This window comes from Hevea brasiliensis, chromosome 5, assembly GCF_030052815.1.
Source record: "Hevea brasiliensis isolate MT/VB/25A 57/8 chromosome 5, ASM3005281v1, whole genome shotgun sequence".
NCBI classification, from domain to species: domain Eukaryota; kingdom Viridiplantae; phylum Streptophyta; class Magnoliopsida; order Malpighiales; family Euphorbiaceae; genus Hevea; species Hevea brasiliensis.
In genome coordinates this window covers 8149007-8162866 of record NC_079497.1, presented here as the reverse complement: position 1 = coordinate 8162866, position 13860 = coordinate 8149007, and the positions used below count along the sequence as shown (strand labels likewise).

Genomic DNA, 13860 nt, shown 5'->3' with positions numbered 1-13860 from the left:
AAATATTTTATTAAAATTAAAAAACTTATAAAAACTTAGATTTTAATTATTTTGTTTTTATTAAAAAAATTCGAATTGAAACAAATAATTATCTCAAATCGTCAATTTCGGTTGGTTTCGATTTAAACACCATCCCCTATCCCAAATTTGGGATATTGTTGCGCATATTCTTTGAGAGCAGTGATTTTAAAGTCCTTATGCAAGGTGGAATAATATTCGCAAAGAGTGATTTGAAATCTTACAAGAACAAACATGATTTCAACATAATAGATGTAGTCCATGCTTAAATGTCTAAATATTAAAGAGTATATTATATTAATCATCTCTTAATTAAGATAATTATTTTATTTTAATTACTTAATTTTAATTTATTAAAATAAAATTAGTTAATTTTAATGTTATTTTATAAAACCTGCAATAGCATATTTACAGGTTCATTTTCTTTTTTTTTTTAATAATATTAAATTAATATTTAATTAAAATAAATATACAATTTATTATTTTTTATATAAAAACTCAAATATTTATAAAATATTATATATCAATAAAATATTATTTTAAAATTTAAACATTATTTTTATATTATTATAATTTTTCAGGTTGTTATAAATTAAATTTTAAATAATAATAAATAATGTATATGTAATTAATAATTTTATTAATAAATTTAATTAAAATAAAATAATTTTATTGATAATATTTATTAATTAATTTAACTATGAATGTAAAGAAGAGAAAAATGAGGAAAATATGATAAAAGGTTAATTTTATTTTATTTTTTAATATAGAAATATACTATTATAGCTCAAAAGAACTTTTTTCTTAAATAAAATTAAAATTAAATGATTTTTTTAATAAATTGAAATTGAGTAATTTAAATAAAATAAGCACATAATATGTTGAGATACGGTTTATGCAATTTGCCCATAAATTAAAATATTGTAACGAAGGGATTGAATTACATTAATAAACTTATTACCAAAAGGTTAGTCAAACCCACGTTGTTAAATGTAAATATTGATTTATGGGTATAGTTAATCAATTAGAGAATTGACAGTAAATTAAATAGTTTAATTTATCTAATTTCGGATAAAAATTATATATATTGTCAATATATTAGAGACCTAAAAAGTCACATATTGTAGACCCTTATTTTGTAATTTATTATGAGTATGTACATTGAGACTGTGGAGAACTCGATGATGAAAAAATTAGATGACTACGAGATGAAATTGGAAGCATATAGCTGAATTATTAATTTCGTGGCATGATCTTGAAATAATAATAATAATAATAATAATAATAATAATAATAATAATAATATATTTTTGAAAATTTAAATAAAATTTTATTTTATTTAAATTTAATATGGGTAGTTCTTAAATGGACCTAATTAAGTTTAATTAGACCCCATGGGCCTAAGAAAGCGTAGTTAGGAATTTTAAGTAGAACCCATTTGATTTATTTTCTAAAAATTAAAATAAAAAAAAATATTTTTTTCTTTCTCCCTCTTCCACACAAACTCTCTCTCTCACTTGGTTCCACTCTCTTCCTCGCTCTCTATTGATGCAGCCCCCTTTCCCTCTTTTCCTATTGGTTGAAACACCTCACCTATATCTCAATTTCACCCAAATTCATCAACCCCAGTTATTTAATTTATTTGAACCTTATCACACTAGGACTCCAAACCTTACCACACATCTTCCTCACTCCCTATTGGCGCCTTCTCCTTCCCCTCTCTTCCTATTGGTTGAAACACCTCATCCATATTCCAGTCTCTCCTAAATTTTGCAATCTCAGTTGTTTAAATTATCTAAACTTTATCATCCTATGACTCTAAACCCTATCACACCTTTCTCCCAAAACCCTATAAATACTCTGATGAGAAAGAAGAGAAAAAAAAAGGAGTTACCACCCTATGACTCTAAACCCTATCACACCTCTATCCTAAAACCCTATAAATACTCTGATAAGAAAGAAGAAAAAAAAAGGAGGGGGAAAAGAGGAAAGATTCATAAATATTTAGGGCTATTTAGAGATATCTTAGAGCTATAGAAAAAATTTAAAGATATTCAGAAACTCTTTTAGTTCTTTTTTATTTCTTTTATTTTATTTTCTTCAAGAAGATTTTCATGTAAAATTTCTTGAAGGTTGGTTTTTGTTGTTTTCTTTTCAAGATTTATGCCCCGTAATATTTAATTTTATACTCTTTGTCTTTTAATTTATCTTGCATGTTCATGTGGATCATATTTAATTTGAAGGGATACACAACTCCGCACATATTCAGTTTTCTATCTCTCATATTTTTATTATTTTTTTGTTATTTTTTGAATCTATAAAAATTTTAGGAAAATTATATTCATATTTCTCACGAATTTTATTAATTTTAGGCTCAAGAATCACTGGAAAAACTTTTGTATTTAATAAGTTATAGTTGTTTGAAATTAGGGTTTCTGCAAAATTTGATTTGCAATATGATTTGTAAAGCCTATATCTCTCTTGTTTCTTAATAATTTTGTGTGAATCTGGTGTCTAAAATTAATTTCAGAATCTTATGAATATTTTCCAATTGGTTTTACATTCATATCTATTTGTGGTTAATGAGTTATGAATTTTACAAAAAAGTAATATAATTCTGTCACTTAGAAAAGTTACGATTTATGTAGACTATTCGGCTAGGGTTTTATTTGGTTTATAACTTTTATTATCTTGTATGATGTGTTGGCTGTCTTTTGTAATTTTTATGATTTTTAGGCATGTCTAACTATTTTTCAAAAATTAAATTTTTTACTACTGTCAATCTGTCAAAATTTGAAAATTGTATATTTATGCATGTTCTTGTGTGTTTTTGGGTTCCAATTGATATTTGATCTATTTTTCTGTGTTCTTTTAATTTAAGAGGTGTTATAAAGTATTTGGATCATGTTAGAAGACTCGACCATTAGTTAGTTGTAGTTGATTAGGAATTTTAACCCTTTAAGAGACTATAATTAGAATTCAATATGAATTGTTATTAGTATATATTTTTTTTTTTTAGTTTCTTTATTTTTTTATTACAAACCAAATGGTAAGTAGCCCTAATGTAAGTACCAAAGAGGGCATTTGTGTGGAGTTTACATTAAGCTAAACAGGAGTAAGCCACTGATATCGTTGTCATACTAGAAGATAATACCATTTTTTAAGGGTAGCTTGCCCAAATTGCAACAGCAATTACTAACAAGTAAACAATAATAAATTTATAGAATAACCATTGGCATGAAATTGTAGTAATAATAGGATTTTTATTTGGTAAATTAAAATTAACTTTGTTTTTAATTTAACTGACTTTTGCATATAATTAATTTAAATAAATATTTTATAAATTAAAATTAATCTTGTTTATAAATCAAACTAACTTTGGCATGTAAAATAAATTTAATTTAATACTTGGTAATTGTAAAATAAATTTACATGTTATAAATATTTATTAGGTTGTGATTATTTGGGCCTTATATGATATTAGAATAAATTACACATGTACATAATTAATTTAGTTTAATTATCCTTAGGGTAACTTGGTGAAAAATTAGTTAATTAGGTTAAATAGAAATTTAGGATTATGTAAAATTGAATTTGTTTGTAAATTAATAATAAATTAATTTTAGTTATTTGGTAAATATCATTTAAATAATTAGCAATCACATAGATAGAAATTACTTGTGCATGAAAATTATTTGTAAACAACAATCCTTTTGTGAATTACTTATGTGTATAGGATTAGAATTACATTTTTAGGATAAACTTTAATAAAAGAATAATAAACAAGACTTCTAGAAACATTAATAGAGGACTGACACTCGAATTAACGAGGTTAGACCTGGCGTAAGGGGTGCCTAATACCTTCCCCTTATGTATCACTATTCCGAACCTAGACATTGGGCTATGGTAATGACGGTTGTGGAAATTCTACAAAGAGTAAGTTGCCATCCATGATCCTCGAAAGAAATACTGAATATGTCACTGTTATTATCTGAGTGACGACTCATGTCTATATATGCCTTCGTGGCATAAATCCTTAGTACCGTGGTAGTGTTATAGGAAGACAGTACTTACCAATGGTTTGATTCTATTAGGATTGTATGAAGTGCATGTTTAGAAAATACTGTCTAAGGAGGTGGTACTTAAGTGAGACTATTGTGACTCCATCATCTTTCTTGGATATTACTTGGTGCATTTCATATAATTATAGTGGATGATATTTTGCCTCACACCCCTTTCTCACACATATATAAAATATTATATGTGAGAAATTAATTGATACAAAACCAAGTAGGATTTGATTGAAAAACAACTTTGAAAACTAAGGAGGCTAAAAAATAATTTTACAAGGAATTTTTTGATGCAAGTAACTAAGAAATGACTTAATTATTTCCATATACAAGTTATTTTTTGTGAAATAAACGGAGTCTTAGTCCAAAAAATTTCATATTAGTTTCAATTTCAATAATCAGCTTAATTAGATGATTTAATTGATAAAATAATTTAAATATTTATTAATATTATTAATATTAGTCAATTATTTTAATTATTTTTTTCTTATTTTAGCAATTATAAAATATTATTTCAATGAATTAAATAATTATTGTTTTCAAAATTATAAAATAGTGTGCTATCTATTAATGAAAAAAATAAAGTATAAATGAAAAATTAAAAATAAAACAACTACGAAGAGATAAATTTTTTTGAATTTAATTTATTTTTATTTTATCTATTTGACCTTTAAAATTAACATGTAAACTTCCATAATTTTTTTATGATAAGTCAGTAGTCCCACTTATTAACTTGCGCAATTTTAGATTTTTTTTAAAGAGTAATTTTAGAGTCTATTTAATTAAATAATATTATTTAGTATTTTAAAATATAAAAAAAAAATACAAAAGCCAAAGAGCAAAATAGCACTTTCAATGTTTAATTTAAATTTTAATTAGGTTTTACTTAAATAATATTTATATTTTTTATGCAAAATATAAGTTTAATAAAAAAATAATAAATAAAAGATAAAAAAAGGCCAAAGAATTTAATAGTACTTTCATTGGTGTCAGAAACAGTGAATCTAACAATAGCGGAAGTGCCTAATAAATGACTGGATACTTCTCCACTTCAACAATTTTTTTTTTTTTTTTTTTTAAGTCATTCTTATTGATAGCACATATTTTAATAAGAAAAATTTTAATTTAATTTATTTTACATAAAAATTATTACAACTGGATTATTAAAATATGTATTTCTTTTAATTTTAAATTATAAAATATATACTCAATTAATGACTTGTTAATTTAGTAGTAGATCTTATTTAATTATGGAAAAAAAAGTATTATATTGGAATTTCAAATTGTCATTTATTGAAAATATTAAAGTATATTTCATTATTTAATTTAGGAAGAGAAAAATGGCAAAGGGTTGGTTAAAAAGAACAATTAAATTAATCTAAATTTTTATTATAAGAATGTTTGGTTTAAGGAAATTAAAATTATAATGTAATCATGATTAAATTGTATAATTAATTATATTATTTGATAACATAAAAAAGTAGATATAATAAAATGATAATTATATAATATAATCAATTATATTTAAAATAACGTAATGATCTTTACATATAAAAATTGATGCAATTAATATTATTTGATTTAAATTTTTTTATTTATTGTCAATATTATACCACCATTATTACGTCCACCTTGTCACCTCCACCATCACTACTATTTTGTTATCATTATCGCTATCACCACCATTTGACCACTGCTATCACTACTTAGCAACTATTGTCTCCATTGTTACTTGACCATTATCTCACTTTGCCGCCACCTGCTAACTACTATTATTATTATCGCTGCCACCACTACAACTTAGCTACTATTATCACTCAATTACTAATTACTATAATCATTATCACTCATTATTAATCCCATAAATAAAATAAATATTAAATCAAAATTATTATTACATTACATTATTTATATCTTTATTTTACAACTAAACATAAAAATATAATAACAATTATATTACATTACAACTTTGATTGTATTACATAATTAATTATGTCACACCTTACCCCTCTGTAAGGCATAACATGATCCCGTAATATACCTAATGAATTACCGAACTTCGCCTATCGATAGCCCATTAAATATACTACAAGGAATTTTAAACCAATTTCCATTCATTTTAAAGTGTAAGGTAATGTTGAATCATTATTAAAAAGCATTTAATTAAAGTTTATGTCATGAGTCAAATTTCGATTTATTTGGGATTTCGAAAATTTTACAAAAATTTTGACAGAGTGCCGGCTAGAAATTGAGAAAACAGTTATTCAAAACCTGTTAAAAACACTCCAAATATGTAATAAATCCACAACACCGATTGATCTCAACACAATCCAATACAAATCAACACAGTTTTTAGCGATCTCAATATCATTGAAGTCGATACAATTTATAAATAAAATTCTCATTTCAAGAAAAGAGGTCAAAATAATATTACTACAATTTTGATTGTACAACTGCTCATCTAGTTCTATAGATACATATGAACAACAATTTACATTAAAAAGAAATTTACAAGGGTATAAAATATTATATCCGTAAAAGATCCAAAAATTTATTTCCCAGCAGCTATAGCAGCTCACTCTACTACTTTATCCTTCTTCCTATCTGCGATAGCAAGAAAAAGCCATCGTTGAGTAATTTACTTAGTGATGCACAACAATAATTTTTTTTAAAAGCCACAAGAAATATAATCATTCATTTGAGAACAAATTTGAAAAATTTCAACAATTATAATTCACAAAACCAATGTCAATATTTTTAACAACAATTTATCAAAATAATTGTAAATAATAGTGTTGCCAATAATTTTACAACTTAAGTCATGACACAAAATTTCATAATCAATGCCGTATTGTACACCACGACAAAGCAATCTACAACATCAGTAATCGAAATTAATGAGGGAGGTAGCTAGCTGGCTATATGAGTACTAATCTGATTTCAACCTCAAACTGGTAAGCCTGAGAGAGAGAAATATAGTTAATCTCAACTCCATAAATGGAGGAGGAACACAATAAAGTTGTCATGCCAAGTATGATTTTAAAGTTCAATTCAAAACCATATCATTCAAATATTTCATACAATTCACAAATCATATTGCATTTCAAATTCTCATTTACAAGGTAGGCAACACACTATTTTTCAAATAAATTCTCAAAGTCATAATAACAAAAAATTGTTCATAATATTTATTCAAATAGTTTTTCATATAGAAACTAAAAATTTTAAGTTTGTTATGCACAAACCTCTTATATTTGCCTCGACCTAGTCCACTCTTCCTCCTTTCTTGGAGGACTCTTTTCGCACTGAAATATAAAATTAAAGTGTTTCAATATCCATCCAACTCATTTCTAATGATAATTCCAATAATTAAATTTTGTATACTTAATTTTACCTATAAATTCTTATAAGGGTTGAGTTCTTTGTTTTTGATAATATTGTGGTTACTATTCATATTACTATTTACTCAAAATGTTGATTTTTTCATAATTAATAGATATACCATTTATAAATATATGGTCATACCACATTTTGGGTCACAAATTTGTTGGCATTAGTTGCCAATTGTAATTCAATGCCTAATAGAATTAATCCCAAAATTTCAGGTATGGTCACTAATGTTTACTATTCCATTGGACTAATTTACAGTGGAAATTTGGCTAAACTTTCTTCATCAAAGTTGTTTCTTAATGTCTATACTTTAATTCCCTTTTTGAATCACTCAATTTGGAGTTTTGTAACTCAAGTTATGATATTTTTACCATAACTGGCCGGATTTGTCATTTCCAGATTTTCTGAGCAAATTTTAATTCTGGCAGATTTAATGACCTAAATTTGGTTAGTAATTTGAATGGGTTATGTTCAGAATTTGGATTTGTGTTCTTCATGAAAGTTGTTCCTCATTGTCTAAGCTTTCCATGGATTTAAGAATCAGGTCATTTGAACCTCTCTATACAAAGTTATGGCCAATTGAACATGTACTGTTCATTTGGTCAATTCTGCCCAGAATCAGGGCACCAATTCCGGATTCAACTAAATTTTAGACCAACTTATAGTCAGTTTTTGGGCAAGGTTTCTTCATAAAAAAAGTAGCATTATGACCCTAATTTTATCTTCAATTGGCCTCACACTAATTGAAGCAATACAATTCAACTTATGACCCTTTAACCTAGCTGGACTCATTAGTCTAGAATTTAACACTTCAACAATTATCAATTCTTTCAATTCCATTCATCGAGTCACAATTATACACACACTAATTGACCAAAATTAAGCATCAAAACATCAATTGATCAATAATTCTCAAAAATCCCCAATTTTCTCCAAAACCCTAACCACCATAAACCCTAATTCTCCAATTATCACAATTTATGTAATTCAAGTATACTAATCACATCTACTTACTCATTTAAGCTTATATACGCATTTAATTCCATCAAACCCTAATATCTTCAAGTTGGCCAAAATTCTCTAGTCCCTTACTAAGTATGATTTTTCAAAATTTCCAAGTTAATTCTACTTGCTCAACATTATTTTTATAAGTATAATTCAATTTAAAATAAGAGAGAGACTTACCTTAGTTGAGGCTTTTTCAATCTTCCTCAACTCTTCAATTTTCTTCCTTTCTTTGCTTCTACGTTCTTAACCAAGGTCTAATTTTAAGAATTGGTGTTGGGAGTTATGGGGATTATGAAGGAAATTTAGGGTTTTAATGAGCTTCAATTGCTCATCAATGGAAGATGTGTGAGAGAGAATGGGAGAGAGAGGGACGGTCAACTTAAAGGAAGAAGACAATGATTTTTTTTTTCTTTTTAATTTCCATTTTATCCTATTTATAATTATCCATAATTAATTAAATTAAATTATAAATCTTTATTGTGTCATGCTTACATAATAGGTGATGTCATAAAGCATTTAATTTGAATTTTTTTTCTTTTCCTTTTTCCTTTCTTCCATTCACCTTTTCACTTTTAATATATTTTTTCATAATTTTAATTTCCTACATTTTAATGGATATTAAGGCCAAGAGTCACCTTTAAAGGTGAATTGATCAAATTGCCCCTTATCGGTCTGATCAATTTTTCTAGTAGCACTAAGTTACTTCATGAACTCTGATTCAATTATTTGAACTAGTTCTCCTTTTTTTTTTTAGGTTTTCACATTACCATTAGTTTCGCAATTGTCCTTAGGCCTGGGGTGTCACAACCCAACCTATGGGCCGGACCGGCAGTAGGACCTGGGCCCGCCTAAAGCCCCCGAGGCCCATAGTAAGCCTAACTATTCCTCAACCCAACTTTAAGGCCCATTTGGGCCCAATTTTAAGAATTCAACCGGACAAAGTCCGGCCATAAAATGGACCATACAACGGGGAGTTTTTTTACTCATCCGACCTGTAAACACAATATATAATCATCTGGGGAGCTCAGCTCACCCTCCATATAATCATGATGCCATAAAAATAAATGGGAGCTCGGCTCCCTCATCCAGTCAAATATACATGCATTTAATAAGTTTACAGGTCCAACATGGCAAATATATTATAAACCCAAATCAAATAAATATTTCTAACACATGCAAAATTTTAGGAGTTAACAGAATTATACAAACATTACAGACATTAATAGATGTCCTGCGAGGGAGAGAGGCAGGTTAGAACTCAATAAGAAATCTCCTGTATGCTGGAAAAATAAGGTGAACAGGAGCGAGCGTTCGACTCAGAGAGTAAAATATCAATTTTAACCATAATCTCTATAGCTATCTAAAACTAATGCACCATGTGGAGTGAAATACAACATCATCATAAATTTTATACAAATCACATCAAAAAGGCAATTTGGAGCACTCACACACCCAACACTGTCAAACAATACATATATGAGAGCTGATCCCCTATACAGCCCTCTTAATCCAATCTCTGCCAGTAAGTGTCTCTCAAGCCGTGCCTACCCCGCAGGACTGGGTCCCAGCGAGTGTCTCTCAAGCCGTGTCTATCCGTCCTGTCCATATCCAATACCATATCACATGCACGCCAACGCACGCACACTGCTCCAAATTACCACAAACATCCATAACACTTCATCAATTTAAAAGTGCAATATAAATCATGCCTATGATTTAACTACATAGATATATTTATAAGTGATGTATGGATATGCTTAAACATATAATAATATCGAAATTACAATCAAAATTAATATTTTACTCACAGACTCAACCGAAGTCACTGTGGTGGCTGGGCGGAGGAGGAAGGCTATCCCGGCCCACCTAAAATTTTTTATTATAATTATTTAATACATTTTACTCAATACAAACTAAGAAAAGAACAAAGATGTCCTAAGTCATTCTGAAAATCTAACAGAGTCTCTCCTATACCTAAGACCTACTCAACCTGCAAAAGAGCTTAAAACACACTTCTATATCCACAAACCATACACCCACAACTCAATCACATCACAAAGCCCCTATTGGGCCCATCCAAACAGTCATCAATCATAATATGTAAAATTACAGTTTAGTCCTTATAATTGATCTTTTTGCAAAAACTACCCAAATAAGCTCTAAAAATTCTAAAACTTTGCTCCGCGGTCCTTAGCAATATTACTAAACTAATACAAAAGGAATTATAATTTTCTAAGTTACCACGAATATTTTATGGATTTTTAATCCCATTCAAGTACTAAATAATTAAGAAAAAGTAAGGTTCAGGCTTACCTGTGCCTATTCTGACCCTAGGGACGCGCTCGAGACGTCTGACAACGGTGGGATAGCCAAAATCTTGATCAAATTCCAAGACTTTTTCGATAGCCTGTTTGTCTAGTTGGAAATTTATAGACCCGAGTACTGTTGAATTTCCGTGAATTGAAGGTACCTACACGAAGCCCACAACACGGGGGTTAGTACATAATTTTTACGAAATTTTCTAAGCTTATTTAGTACTCGGAAAAATACTACGAAGTTTCGTGGGACCCACCGAAAAACGATGTCGAAAAATTTTGAAATTTATATTGCCGCGAAACTCTCGACGAGTGGAGCACTCCGGTACTCTCGGTTTTCTATTGAAGTTCACGGTTTGCGAGAAATCTAACCAAAAAGTCGAAATGGGCGAAAACTTCCCGGACAAAAATTGGGCAAACCGCTTGATGGATTTTGGTGTTCTTGGTATCTATGGAAAGCTCTCGAGGTGTAGATGTATTTTGGCCTAAGACCCGGCCCAAAAGGTGGCCAGATCGACCGGATTTTGATCGAGAAGCTGAAATGGTGCGCTGTGCGCTGGGTGGTTTTCGCACGCCTTTTCCGGTGTTTCAGGCGACAGTCGGCGAGGGGGAGAAGCTGAGGTGGTGCGCCGGCGTGGGGAGGAGGGCTGAGTGGCGGCTGCCCGGCGTGGGGAGGAGGGAGGAGAGAGAAAACGGGACGGGAACGCGTTGGGAGAAAGGAAAAAGAAGAAGAAGGCCAGTCCGATTCGATCGGTTCGGTTCATTCGATTGGTCCGATTTAAGATACAAAATTTTAAATTTTTACTCTGCCTTGGGACCGAAAATGAGACCCAAAAATTTCAAAAAAAATGCTAGAAAACTCAGAAAAATTCGTAGAGTCCAAATATATTTTTAATTTTGCCACGTGATCTTAAAATTAATTTTTAAAAATCATCAAAGTTTTATATTTTCATAAAATCAAACCCGATTTCTAAAATTCAAAAAATTTTAAATAATTTTTCTAAAATTTAAATAAAATAAAATATTAATATTTACCCACAAAAAATAAATTTAAAAATTAGGAGTGTTACATGGGGTGTCATAGGGTCCCACATGAAATTAGGATAGTAACTGAGTTCGCAGTCACTTCTCGGTTCGGTCACCCATCACCGGGATCACTGCTCATTTAACTGATTATGCTTTATTTTTCTTTTTTCCATTTCACCTTCATGTGAATTTTATTAATTTTTATTTATAACTTTTTTAGTTGACATAAATATGATTTTATACATTTGACTATTCAGATAGACATTAATTACCGAAACAATATAATATATAAACTACTTAATATGAGATTGTTATAAATTATATTGCATTTCATTACGTTTTATTAAATGTAACATAAAGGTTAACTTTGACGTTACCTTAACAGTTGTGTACCGTGATCATTTAGTAACATCATGGGGTGGTTTTGTAAGCGGTTTAATGCTATTTCAAGCCTTCTAGTGGCTGAATTTCTGACTTGCAGGGAAGCAGTGGGATGGGCTCACAGCTGAAGTTTTAGGTGCATATGTTTTGAGGGAGACTCACTCTCTTTTTCTTAAATGAGGCCCCCCTCTGGAAATCTCTATTTTGATTATTGATATTCTATGGCTAACTGAGAGTTTTGCTGAGCTTAAGTTTCTTTTTATTAAGAGAGGGTGTAACAGAGCAGCTCATAACTTTGTAACTAAAGCTATGCCTGATATCTTTCACTTGCAATTTTCATATGCAAGTTAACTTTACATCAGGCTTTTTTTGTGTTTTTCAAAGGCAAAGAGGATTTCATTATACCATAGGTCATACAATTTTAGGGCTCAAAGCCCAAAAACATGAAATGCTTAACCTAACCCTAGTTCACCTTCCAAGGTTCAAGTTCCTTGACAAAAAAAACCCAACAACTCTTAAGCTTAGCCTACCAAAATCAGGCACAATGGACCCAATCCAAGAAAACCATGTACTATTTTGATTATCCACCCGCAAGGAGGATCCGACAATCACAAACAATATCGCCGTAGCCTTCCTAGCTTCTGGGGGCTCTTCAACAGTGGTTCAACAGAATGAAGAACGCCAATCACAACCCACCAACACCATTACAGATCAACCCAGCTAAGAACCGTTTGATCCTCCAAAAAACTCTTTGCGCCTTTATGATCAATGAAGATTCACATTTAAAAAAAAAAAAGGGAGATGTTAACTCCACCTGTTCATAAAGGCTCAACTTTGATGGTCACATTGTGTAGGACTGGCTCTTTCATTCATAAGGGCAAGAGAGGACTTTCAGCGTCTCCTTTTTTAGTATTATATAGTATTTTTAATTTTAATTAGTTACCACGTAAGCATTTCAATTTTAATTTTAACCATCATATAATTGACTTTTGAAATTGAGATCAAACTACTAAAAGGGTTAAATATAATTAAATAAAATTTGAAATATTGAAAATAAGCTGTAATTAGGCCATACATAGAATTTCTCGATCAAATTTAATTTTTCTTTTAGTTATGGATTGGGCTATAACGGATCTCAGGCCCATGTAGAGGTCCAATATCACCCCAATAAAAGGACTGCTATCATTTTAACCTTTTTACGGTTATTTTGTTTTTAAAATTTCTATTATATTTTCATTTTTCTATAGAATAAAATTTATTTTTTTCAATAATTATTTTTAGATGAATTAATAGTGTTTGATCTATTAAATGGAAAAAATAAAGTATAAATAAAAAAATAGAAATAAAATAACTGTAAATAGATACATTTATTTATTTATTTTATGATAAAATGTTTAATTTAATTTTTTATTTATTGGAGAAATTTTATTTAATTTATTTTAACTATTTATTTAAATTAATTTAGAAGTTCTAATTTAAATTTATTTTAATTTAAAAATTAAATTTATAACTAAATTTTTTTATTTTTTATTTCTTAAAAAATTTAAGAAGTTGAATCTCTAAGTTGAGGTATTTTGGGTGAAATTAAGCCAGAAACACGAGCTCTTAGTGTATTCCGTCAAATCCCACAGTCAATCGCCGTTAATTCACTT

The 13860-nt window shown here is 28.9% G+C and overlaps 1 protein-coding gene across 1 annotated transcript in view; it reads left to right on the top strand.

The window, feature by feature from the left end:
- Positions 1-13860, top strand: part of LOC110644503 (uncharacterized) — a 43575-nt gene that overhangs the window by 12887 nt on the left and 16828 nt on the right. The window lies entirely within an intron of this gene.